Source organism: Palaemon carinicauda, chromosome 5 (genome assembly GCF_036898095.1).
Source record: "Palaemon carinicauda isolate YSFRI2023 chromosome 5, ASM3689809v2, whole genome shotgun sequence".
NCBI classification, from domain to species: domain Eukaryota; kingdom Metazoa; phylum Arthropoda; class Malacostraca; order Decapoda; family Palaemonidae; genus Palaemon; species Palaemon carinicauda.
The window spans coordinates 76,548,969-76,562,505 of NC_090729.1; the positions used below are offsets into that span (position 1 = coordinate 76,548,969).

General features: G+C 38.8%; 1 long non-coding RNA gene across 1 annotated transcript in view; it reads right to left on the minus strand.

The window, feature by feature from the left end:
- Window positions 1-3,184: 3,184 nt before the first annotated feature.
- Window positions 3,185-13,537, minus strand: part of LOC137640475 (uncharacterized) — a 93,519-nt gene continuing 83,166 nt past the window's right edge. Inside the window, exon 6 of the long non-coding RNA XR_011044359.1 lies at window positions 3,185-4,419. This is a non-coding gene — a long non-coding RNA (uncharacterized lncRNA). The remainder of the gene's footprint in view (window positions 4,420-13,537) is intronic.

The following is a 13,537-nucleotide window of genomic DNA, read 5'->3' on the forward strand; positions in this document are numbered from 1 at the left end:
CACTGTTCATGATCTATCTAATATTATTGCAGCCTTTCCACTATGAACTAATTGTCAAAGACCTAAATAGACCTCCGAATTCTGATTATCCTTTGCATTCAGATCTTTCAGGACAGTACCATCCGGCTCATAATACTAGGTATGCAGCTAATTCTAAAAGTCAGGCCTTCTCTCATGAGGCTCAATACTTCACAATATTATGAGTTTTATTCCAGCTGTGACCAAGTTGTGGAATGATCTTCCTAATTGGGTATTTGAATTGGTAGAACTTGTAGCCAATGTTTTTATGCTAGACAAGCTGACATCTCTCTCTTTATAGTTTATTCACGAAGGATCTACTTTCATGCTGTTACTGTTCTTAAAATATGCTATTCTAATTGTTCATTACTTCACTTGTAGTTTGTTTATTTTCTTTCCTTACTGGGCTATTTGTCCCTGATAGAGCCCTTGGGCTTCTTGCATCCTGCTTTTCCAACTACGTTTGTAGCTTAGTTAGCAAAAATAATCATAATAATATCAACTCTACAACAGCATGAGTAAAAAGTGTCAAAGTCTATACAACAGTGAAGATCTTGTCGCCTCCAGAAAGAGACTTGGTGCTGAATGTAGGAGACTGCGGCAGCGTAACTCCTAAGCCCAAACTTCCTTGAATACTGCTAACAGGTCCAGATAGTTTATGTGAATGACACTCCTTATCTGACCATATCCTGAACTTGTATGACATTGGCAATTTGTGAGGTCAGATTAAAAACCAGAGAAAAAACATTGTAACTTCAATGTAAAAAAAAAAACTCTGGAAAACTGTACTCACAAATTGCCAATGTCACACAATTCCTGAGATGCATTTAAAGGTACAGAATGTAAATACCTTTATGTGTAACATATATAAATGTTACAATAATCTATTCAAAGTTCTATAGAATTTGTCTTCTTTGATGATAACTTATTCTCTGGTTACACATTTTTCCTTAGCCTATATGTACACCAAATAGTCTGGCCTATTCTTTACACATTTTCCTTTCCTCATACAACTGCCAACAATAAGATAACCTAAAAATTCTTCACTCAATGGATTACATACTGCACTGTAATTGTTCAGTGGCTACTTTCCTCTTGGTAAGGGTAGAAGAGCTATGGTAAGAGGCTCTTCTAGGAGGAAATTAAACCCTTGTTCTCTGGTCATGGGTGATGTCATAGTCATGGGTTAGAGTTCTTTTGCTTGAAGGTACACTCAGGCACAATATTCTATCGGATTTCTTATTTCCTTTTCTCATGACCATTTTCCCTGTTGGAGCCTTTGGACTTATAGCAGGCTGCTTTTGCAACTAGGGTTGTAACTTAGCTAATAATAATAAATGGATAGAAAGTTTCATGTTGGAGACTCTTCATGTATTTTTTAATAAACTTCTGAAAATAAGAATAATGTCTTATAAACTGATATTGAAGGTCTTCTTAAATTCTATACCTCCCTGCATTCATACAGATATAGGAACCAGTTCCCAAGGAGGAATCCTGTTCAAACTTACGGAAGTCAGTAAGAATGTACCATACGTACTTTTGGATATTTTGGTCAGTTTATAATCTATCTATTTTGCCTTCTCTTTGAAAGTGCAAAAATAAAATAAAATAAAAATTTAGATACACACTAAGCAAACCTAATTCTGCGACAAGCTGGTTATATTTTTGCCACTAAAGCTGAAATTGGCAAAATATTAACAAGCCAGATTACAATGCCAGAAATTTGGACAAAAAGGGAGAAATTTTTCTGATGACAAAATATCCCAAAGTACAGTACAGTATTGTCATTCCAAGATGACATATGTAACTGAAAAAACCTTTAGAACTGTGAAGGATTTCTTTTATCTATCATAATTAGACTGTCCAATGACAGTTGATAATTTATCCAACATATAAAACCTTTTTCCTACGAACTAATTTTGAAAGATCTTCAGAGAAATCGACTACAAGCCAATACAAGCTGTAAAAGGTATGTACGCAGTGTACTGTACGTGTATACGTATGCACAGTACAGAAGACAGTGTACTTAACCCCTTGTTGGTGATCTGTAACAGTTCCTCCCATCCAAGTTCTGTAACTAGGTTCTGAAACCATGCACCCCTTAAGAGAAAAGTGAGCACTTTTAATTCCAGTTGAGATCACGTTAAAGAACGGAACTGGAAAACTAAACACCGACTTATTCCATTATTAGTGATTTCCAAAGCCAGATTAAAAAACCCCAAAACCACTGCCAACACAATGTTAAAGAAATGGGGAATACTGTAAAGACCTTAAGTAATGGAAAAACTCCTCTTGATTTAATAAGTACAGTAGTATGTTGGCACCATCCTCCCGTTGAGACACTACCTCTAGAGAGTTATTGGGTCATTTGACTGGCCAGATAGTACTACATTGGATCCCTCTCTCTTGTTATGGCTCATTTTTTCTTTGCCTACACATAAACTGAATACTCTGGCCTATTCTATACACATTCTCCTCTGTCATACACCTGACAACACAGAGATTACCAAACAATTCTTCTCTCTCACAGGGTTAACTGCTGCCCTGTAATTGTTCAGTGGCTACTTTCTTCTTGGTAAGGGTAGAAGAGACTCTTTAGCTATGGTAAGCAGCTCTTCTAGGAGATGGAAACTACACAATCAAACCATTGTTCTATAGAACAATGGTTTGGGTAGTGCCATAACCTCTGTACCATGGTCTACCACTGACTTAGGATACAGTTTTCTTGCTTAATGGTACAGTTGGGCACAATGATCTATCTTATTTCTCTTCCTCTTTTATAGTTTTTATAGTTTATATATGAAAGATTTATTTTGATGTTATTATTCTTGAACATCTCTCGTAGTTCATTTCTTAATTTCCTTTCCTCACCGGTCAATTTTTCCTGTTGAAGCCCTTGGACTTATAGCATCCTACTTTTCCAACTATGGTTGTAGCTTAACAAGTAATAATAATAATAATAATAATAATAATATTATATATATACTCCTTACAGGAGTATGAAAACTACAAGGACTCTTACGAATGAATGAGATCTTGGCCACTGCTGCAGCAGTACAATATCAAACCTACAGTAATTGTTAACAGGCAGAACACATTTACAGGATCTTAGCATACTAGGACAAGTCCTTTTCCTATCACATATGAAAGATAGAATAAGCGACGCTCAAAATAATTGGAGAATTATTAGAAAAATAGTGACCTATTCAGCTACAATTATTCTCAAGCGAAATACAAACCAGATCATTTGTCTTTGGATTAAATTTATCATGATATGAAACTGCTTTGACTTTATCAAATTATTCTTTCTCAGTTAAAAATCTTTTGCTGTGACTAAAATGCAATAATGAAAACAGAAACTTTCTACAATATATCAACTGAAATTTGTTTTTAAACAATAAGGTTTCACAAAAATGTAAATGTGTCCTGCTTATTAACAATATTATCAAAACACAGATGGTCCTCGGCTTACAAACACTTGGAAATACGAACACAAAACCAATTGAAATCATAAATCCGAGATATTGTATAAAAAGTTCATAATGAAATTCTGTAATATAACATTATACAATTTGATAGAGTGCGCAAAACGACATTTGCAACATGAAACGGGTCTATTTGTTGACTTTTGCAGCTTTAAATTGTAGGCGTGTGAGTTGGGTGAAATTATAAAAAAAAAAAATCAACTTACAAACAGCTTCTTAGCACCTTTTAAGTTTATAAGCTGAGGACTTATAAAATAGTATAATACCGCATGAGGAACATGATGCCAAATAATTTCTAATGAAAAGAGCAAAAAATAAGGTAAATCACATTGAACTTTAGATGCTATTTGTTAAATAAAGTAAAAAAAAAAAGTTGGGGGTTTTAGGTCCCCCCTGAGGCTATCTACATCATTCTCCTCTGGTGACCATAAGCCAGCAGGGACTATCACTAGCCCCCTCTAACCTCTCCCCCAGGCGGCACCCTGGGGAGTACCCCCCCGGTAGAAGGTTTCACACTATCCACATCCTAGCATGGACGCGAACTCGGAACCTCTGAAACTGAAGCCCATGACGCTACCAACCTAACTATCCGGAACAGTTTTTAAACTATAAGATCTATTAGACTTTACGACCTTACACAGTAATACTTTTTACCTGCTTTCACAAAATCTAATGTTACATGTACTGCAATATTTTTTTCATAAGTACAAACTACACTACTTTAGTTCTCTTAAGACCATTAAACGCTATGTTAAATGAAAAAGCATTAATCTTGAAAAGCACAAATTGGCCCACTGGTTCAACTGGGCCACTCAGATGTGTTGCCTGAGTAAATCTACCGTAACTTCGTTGGAGTCTTCAGCGACAAGAGGGAGACAGTCTGTAAGTGGGATTCGACATCCTGAACGAAGGACTTCTGTAAAGGAAAATAAGATTCTTTAGAAATGTTATCAGCTGTTAGCAAGTTCAGTACAGTCAACAACAAAACACACTCAAATAGCTAATCACTTTATCATAATAAAAACTATACTTTAATTAAATGAAACAATGATTTGAAGAAAAAAAACCCACTGATGATCCTGACTAATTCAAATGTTTCATATAACCTGTTTAACTGTTACTTGGAGCATGTATTATTATAAACTTACAGGTGAAAAATATTATTTCATAATTTATAATACTACATTTTTTCATCATAAACAAATTTCTTCAGGTTAGCTTATTTTGAGGAAGCAAAAACCTCTAATCACTGTATCATAGTATCACAGTAGTACAAACTTAAACTACAATCTATAAACTACTGTATTAGCCTAATAGGGTATAAATCATATAATAAATAAATTGAATGATTTAAATAGAAGTAGTTATCAGTTAAGTATATTCCACTCTCTCTCTCTCTCTCTCTCTCTCTCTCTCTCTCTCTCTCTCTCTCTCTCTCTCTCTCTCTCTCTCTCTCTCTCTCTCTCTCTCTCTCTCGAGAAGTCCCCTGGAAAACAAATCAAGAAACCAAAATAAGATGAAATTGGTACTAAAGCTGATTAGATGAAATTTCAATTTTTTCAAATTTTGTGCTGCAAGAAATCTAAGAATCAGACTACAATTACAGTATTAGAATAATCACATTCACAGTTATTATTGGATTTCATTTCAATAATTAATTTGGGCTAATTACACAGGAAATTTAGCATTAAGGGGAAACAGGCGCAAAATTTAATTTGCGACGATGTATTTGCGGCAACATCATTGCGACACTTTTCTAACTTCAGCGTCATTGCGCTAAGCGTCGATGAAATGGTCATTCCGTCGTCAATGCAATGACAACTTATTTTGAGGACATCTTGCTTGAATTGTGTATTTAGTATTGTGCAGGGGAAAATTCATAATTTTTATTGTACAGTATATCAGTATCAATTAGGGAAGATAAACTACAAATCTCAAAAATATAATTTGTATTTTTCCTAGCTATAAAACACGAGTCATTTTAATAGGGAGTCTTCCTTAGGTGGGAGGGAGTCCCAATGGCAGGAAAAGGCCGTCTGTTTGACCCTCGGCCCAGAGTCTGGCCCTGATACGAGGTAGGGGCAAACCTAAATACTCAATTGTGTTATCCCTGTTCAACAAAAAAAGTAAAATGCTTTGAAACTGACTATCATATGTATTACAAAATCATAGTAATATTCTATAAGGTTTGATTCAAAATGTCCTCACCTGCTGATACTCCCAAGGCCACGAGAATTAGGATGGGGCGAAATGTTACTTACACTTGGCATTAAGTACTAATAAGTAACAGATGAGTTGACACTAGGATAATTGTTCCGCAGAAGCATAGTTTCTACATTGACTATTGGACAGCCACTACGGGGCCTAGAGTGCAGGTGTCTTGCGTCTTGTAAGCGCTGGGTGGTTCTTGTGGAAAACAATGTTTGTGACACGACCACGGATGTCACGAGCCCTGGAAGAGGCCATGGAAGACGCTTCTCCCAAAGGCTTTATAAACCTCACAATAGTCTCTAGCAGTCAAAGAGAAATGGTACTTTCTGTTACTCTTTTCTCCTTTCGTCCAATCTTGACAAATAGATTAGAGACACCGGAAACACAAAGTATAGACTTTATCAAATAGAGACTCACTGCCCCAACAGGACATAGTAGTAAATCCACTAAATCAACAGTCTCCTCCTCGAGTGATGAAAGAAAGAGTCAAATCACTTGTTACAAAAAGGTGGATTTTAGGGATTACAGAAAGCTATGGTTGTGGCTAGCCCATGAATATTGTGAGCCGTTGGAGTTGCCACAGTAATCATGTCTCCCAAGGATTTGAAAGCTCTATTAATAGACTCTCTATCAGTGTCTACCGAGTGGTTATTGCCAAATGCTAAGTTTGTGGCAAAAACACAAAAGTTATGGGCTTTGGTAGGGGACTCATTCGATGGTTCTCCTTAAGATATAAGCCCTCATAACCACTTCTCAAAACCAGAAAGGGATTGCGATCTCAGACCCTCCCTTCTTGTTTGACTTGTGCTAATAAACATGATAGGGAAGGACAGGCAGTAGGAAACAGTCCTCTTAAGGTATAAGCAAACTGCCCTTATGGGACAAAGTAGCAAACCATACTTCCTTTAGTGCTGATATTATAAAAGTCAAATCTGATATTATTAGTAGCAGCATTTTGGATCTTAGCTGCAAATTTTGTAATGAAAGTAAATGACAGAACTTTTGGGTGAAAAAAGATAAGATAGGTTATGTAGTTTGCTCGCTTTTAATGAAACTAGAGCTAAATGGAAGACTGTCGGCAAGAAGCCACCGATTACACAACACCTACCAATCATCTGAGCACAGGGAGGATCTCCAAAGATGACAATATGGCAGAAAAGACTCGCACCTTTGTAAAATATAATGCTTAACCTAGACACAAATACTGACAAATCTGCTATAATCATAAATGAGGAAGGATCTGGATCCAAGTGTAGATCCTGATGGGATTGGTTCCTATTGAGAAATTCACTTGAAGCTCTTTCCCTTCTCTGAAATCTCTTCTTGTTCCCGGAGAGACTGACTTGCAAGCAGAGGATATTGACAAAAATGTAGTTTTACATTCTGTTAACGTAAATTCGTAATATGACTGTGAAAAAAGAAACAGTTTAACATATTTTTGGGCTCAAGCCATGACGTCCTAATGGAAGGTTCCTTTAGTAGCTTCCGAAGGGTATATATGACTACAGTGATATTCCCAGAGAATCAAACCAAAGGTTTCACAGAATTCTAACTTCTGGAGCGAGTACCTTTAAGATTACTCTCAAGGGTATCGTACATCATCAGGGGACGTATTCTTGACACGTCACATGGCAATCTGCACCCCAAATAGCCTTTACGCCTCGAGGGGAAATACGTGGCAGAATAGAAGGGTAACCGCAACAAAGATTACCCTGGTTCCCCTACTACAATCGTATCGACAACCGCGCCAACTCTCTCTGGCGGTCATTCCTTTATCTGTAGCGACTCGCTACGGTGGTGTTCCCTGTCGATCTGACATTTTCGATCGATTTCTAGGAATCTTTATGCTTCTACGGCTTCTTTCTCCATCCAAAAAGTTGAGTATTGATTCTTTACAAAATGTGATTTAGTTCCAGCCTCACAATGAATTTGTGTATTTATTGTGTGCGGATCTTAGCCGATCGCCGGTGTCGCCATGGCTCTGTCGTTCTTTGTACATGTGCTATTCAGTTAGCAGAACGATATTCCTGTGTAAATAGCTTAATCATTATTATGAAAGCTATTTAGGCATTATATATTGTAAAGATATCAATAAGCATATTTTTCCTTTTTCCGTGGCGATCGTATATGTCAGAGTTTTGGTGATTTAGGTAACCAAAATCTCGTCTTGTCTGGGTAACATAACCTAGACAACATATACTTTTGTCATTTTCCCCGGTTACCCTTGTGTATTGGTTATCATTCCTGGAGATCGATATCTCCTGGAATTATATTAACCGTTATTAATCTTACTAGAGATTTATGGGTAATCTCTCTTCCCTCTGAGAGTAGCCTTAGGCTACAACTCTCTGCGTCGGCCTTGAATTTCAAATTCAGGCATGACTAACCTAGAGTTTTCTGTCTCATCCCTTAAGGGGATCGGCCGCCTAAAATACCGAAAAAATATGAAACATATTCGATTTTCTGAAAAAAATTCTATGGCTTCGTAGAGCATTCAAGAATGTGTGCACGAAGTATTATGCTAAAATTCGCCTTACTTTTCTAGTTATGGCCTGAAATGTAACAACTTTATACACAGAAAACACCAGTAGCGCAAATTATTTAGTCTGGTATAGTTTTTGTGATATATGTTACAAAAACTTTCTTTGAAATGAAATATATAATGTCAATAATATCCTAATTGGCACCTTTCTGGTTATAACTAGACAAGACAAAACACCCATCATGAGTCATGAGGCTCAGTTGCCTATAAATCCTCATGTAATAAGGTCGCATTTTTTCATGCTCGTTAGCCTTGACTGAACTCTCTTTTTTTTCTGCGGTGTTTTTAGTTTTTCACCATGCCTAAAAGCCGCAAGAGTTCACTTCATGCTTCTAGAATGCGGAAACGCCAATTTGATATAGCCATCGAAGAAGTAGAACAGAGAATTCAAGAAACTAATGCCATAGAGGGGAATGAAGCGACAACGAGAGAGAGAGAGAGAGAGGGGCCGCGCAGCAAATGGCGCACGCTAACATCACTGCTGGCCAGAGACCAACCACATCCACCCCTAATCGTCTCTCTATTCGTTCATCACTGCTAAAGGGCAAAGATATTTTAGAAGAAGAATGCAGTGGATCGGAGGCTGATATTATCAACGATAGTGAAAATAAAATGATAATAATAAGTGAAGCAAGACTTGAAAAATTACTTGAATCACAAATACCGAATTGTAGATGCAAAGTAATTCCGAGAATCCATTTGGCAAGGGATGGATTTGAGACACTAATAAAAAAGATATGTCCTAAATGCAGAGGGAAAATTATTTCAGAACCTGCAAAATGCCCACCGATTTCTACAGAAGGAAGGAAGGCTCCAATTTACAAAACCAAATTTATAATATGTCTTAGGCACAAAGATAATCAATTGATTAATATTTCTATTCATAATACTTTTGCATTAAAGCAATAGACATTAAAAATAATATTTGAAATACAGTTAATACTAAAAAAAAAAAAAACATAAAATTAATGGTAACACAGTCTTTTACTTTTTTTTTTATGTACCTAAAACTTTGAAGGCCCGTTTCTCAAAACATAAGTTTTTCACCTTCAAAATGTATCTCCTCCCTTAGTATTGGACCAATCTTAATGTAATTTCATATATAATATGGGGAAACATGGTAGATTAAAAAAAAGCCGGGGATTTTTGATATTTTGAGTTTCTGATTTTTGGCAAATTTTTTTCCTGTAATTTTTCCGGGAAAATTTCATAAAAAAAAAAAATTCATATCTTGAAAAATAATTGATAAATAAAAAATCCCCGGCTTTAAATCGAAGGTCCATATGTGTTTTATACATGGTTCAAATCTCATCCCTTAAAACCCAAAATCAAAGGAGGAGATGCATTTTGAAAATGGCCATTTTTGGCCGAAAAAAGCTCTGGCGTCACAAAACCTAAGGTCACTGAACAAAGAAAAATTCCCTAAAAGTTCCACACAATATCCTTTAACAAACCCCCTATATATCAACAACCTGTCGTTAAAAAAGTCGGAAACCGGCAGATCCCCTTAACGGCAAGTTTTGGGATTCGATCAGAACCTCAGAGTATTTAGTCATTGTCGGCAGTCGGTTGGCGGGGTGATTGCATTCCCCTGCCGGCAGAACTGCCGGCATAGGAGGCTAGCCCTCCCTAGACTACACCTGAAGTGGTCGAATGTTGCCGCCACCTTCTCCCTGTGGTCTAGTAGACTAGTCTTATGCTCGCCGACCCTAGGCTATAGAGTCGTATACTCTTGTGGCCTAGGATGGCGCCGGCTTTGGAACTCTGTTTCTCCCTTGTTGAGAGGAACGACATGAGCTTCCGTCCCCTTAACTGTATTAGCACCTCCTAAGCTGGAGGATAAATGATTCTCCTGCCACTTGTGGTTGTGCCAGTACTGAAACAGAGTTTCTTCAAGGTGTGTAGATCCGGCAACATTGCCGGTCCCTCCTATACCTCATATAGGACCCTTTCCCCTCCCCTCTCTGTTCTTTTACGATGGCCGAGCCATTGTCTTTCCTGTGCTGGAGTCCTGCAACCTTAACATTGCCGGTGGGTTGCCGGAGCCACCCAGACCCCCCCCCCCCTCCTCAGCCGTCAGCTGTTGGCGACTGCCGACTGCCGGCTTCCAGCGCCTGTGGATGGGAGATCCCTTTCGTCACCAAGGTTCTCCAGTTCTCCCTTGAACTGCTAGTCACAGTTTCTGTTGTCGGCGTTTTGTTCTGGCCGGCAGTAGATACTGACTCAGTAGGTAGAATGCCGACTGTACTCGTGCTGCCGGAGGCTGGCCTACAGTAGTAAGCCGACAATAGTACTGTGGCTAAATGGAAGTGAACCTTCTTTTCGGAGAAAGGCAGTAAAATTAGACTTTTACATCTTTTATTACTGTAGACATATACAGTAATAGATAGCCTTCACTCCATGCTTTCTCTCTCTCTCTCTCTTTTCTAGCTTGCTAGATGCTCCGGCAATAGCTAGGTAATCCGGCAATATGCCGGCTGAACTACAGTATATGTCTATACAGGTAATCAGTATAATTGCAGTATAGTATATACGGCAGATGAATAACTATCGTATATGTTATACTAGTAGTTATTTCCAATATATCTTGGGTATCCCTGCCCAGATATTTGCTTAACCCAATTCTATATTGATGGAATAATATTTCATCAATATTCTGATTTGAAATCAGTTTCCATTTACCCTGCAATATTGAATTTCGTAATGGGCTGGTGGTGTGACACCTCTAACCCCTATAGGGGAGAGCCCTTATCCCTGAGTTTCCCTGATTTAATATTGTAAGTGAGGTCACAGCAAATAGATTGGTTGGGATGCATAAGTATATGTCTTTTATTTTCTGCTGGCTGAACTACGGTATAGGTCTACTGTATATAGGTAGTCAGTATATTTGTGGTGTAGTAAATACGGCAGATGGATAACTAACGTATAGATTATACTAGTAGTTATTTTCGATATATATTGGGTGTCCCTGTCTAGATATTTGCTGAACCCAATTCTATATTGATGGAATAATATTTCATCAATATTCTGATTTGAAATCAGTTTCTATTTACCCTGCAATATTAAATTTCGTAAAGGGCCGGTGGTGTGACGCCTCTAACCCCTAAAGGGGAGAGCCCTTATCCCTGAGTTTCCCTGTTTAGGAAACTTCCTGATTTAATATTGTAAGGGAGGTTACAGCAAATAGATGGGTTGGGATACACAAATATATGTCTTTTAATCTCTAATCAACATATCTTGGATGCAAGCTTCTGCTGTTACTGCTCCTATTTCAAAAGAATGACATTCCTTCGATACTCTGATTGTGTATCAATCCTCCTTACATCACAGCGTTAAGCATAGAAGGGGACAGTGCATGTACACTTCCTTACACCTAGGTGTTCGAACCCCCTTTCTTAAGGGAATTCCTTGGCTGGAGGAATTTCCTTATCTTAAGACTGAGGAGAAGTAACAGCATTGGCTCACAGGGGATACACGGGTATGTGTCTCCAACTATCTCTTTTAGCTTTCTGTCCTAAGCTATTTTGTCAAGGGACGATTTTGCAAATTGTTTATAGATGCGATAATCAATTGAATAAGTACTCATTTCTGTTCTCCCTTCCTTACAGGAGGGACACCAGATGATGCATTGCAGTCTTCTGCAGTTATAAAGATGAGTATTTTCACGGACATAATATATGCAGGTTTAATTACTAAAACTGCCGATTTAGTGCTCCTTTTAAAGGTTTCTGAGGTCTAAACCCCCCCCCCCAACCCTGCCTCTCAAGATGAGGTTGCAGACACTGACGGCATTGGTGAGTCTGAGCGGGACTCAAACCCCCGACTGACAAACACCGAGCAGAGACTCCACAATCAAGCCACACCTTGTAGTGAAATCAACGACAGCAGTCATTGTTTCACTGTCACATCTGACTCCACCGCCAAGAGCCGGCAGTGTGCCCTTGGTCACCACCCAGTCAATAGCCGAGTTGGTATACCTTCAATCGACAGCCCGCCAATTACCGGCTGGCTGCCGACAGCCCTAGGAGTCGCCTCTGGTTCAGAGATCCGCTGACTATGCGTATAGTTTTCACCACTACCCAGTCACATTGAATACTGGCTAGGATGGTGTGACGTCTGTTAGCGACCCTTTGACAGCCGACAAGTCACTAATATGTCGAAGACCTGCTAGCCATATCGGTACTGAAGTATTGTGCCAGTTAACTTACCCCCAAGCACTAGCCTTGACGGTGACATGCCAGTTGTATAGGAGTATAGGATACCCTGTACACCTGCAGTTTAGGACCATATCGCAGACAGAAACCTTTGGTACATAACCATACAATAGAATGGTTTTCCAGTACGTTGTGCTTCTAAGCACAACCCCTTGCTGAGACCTACCTGATTTGGGGGATCCACTCCCCCCCCCCTTTTTTTTCCTTACGCTGATTCTTCATGAGTCTCTTGATTCTCATTATTAATTCCCCAGATGTAGGGCGCTACTCTATCCTTTTGGACTAGAATCTTCCATCGGCCCCTTCTTGAAAGGGGATGCCCTAGAATCAATAATTAGGAAGACCGCAGCAGTTGGCTGGAAGGATTTACACGTCTGTGTCTCTCCTCTTTTCCAGCGTACTTATCCTAAGCTTTATACAATAGAAAGGAATCTTCTATTACAGTGAAACACTGAAAAGCTGATATAGGCAAACAGTCAGGTATGGCCTGAAAGGAGAACGGAAGGGTTTCTTAGTTCTCCTTAGGATGTTAGACAGCATCCCACAGTTACAATGACCATTGTTCCACAGACGGTCAGATATATACACCTTCGGATCATGCGAAGCAAACAGACGCTTCTGGTAGGAGGGAAGTTCCTCCTGGTTCGCCGGACCTTCGATCCCTGGAAATGGACATACCTCCACCATCCTTTCCTCAACTCTTCTTATATTCAAATCACCCCTAGAAGAGTATACCTTAGAGCTCTAGAGCATACTAGCAGTGAGGAAAGTAGAGTCCATCGATTTCCAATGAAGGCGGTTTAGTGTTCACATGAAAGACTCAAGAAAACTCTGAGTCATTCTGGACTTGGCGCCACTCAACAAGTTCCAATAGAACAGCAAGTTCAGAATGTTAATCCTTCTGAACATAAGGACCCTATTCAGTAAGGGGTGTTGACAATCTAGCCAGCCCTGGAAGATGTCTATCAGCAACTTCCAGTCTGTCACCCCCTCCCCTCCTACCTATGATCCAAGTTACAGGAGATAACATATATCCTGGACGAGATTCTCGTTGGACTAGTTTCAGT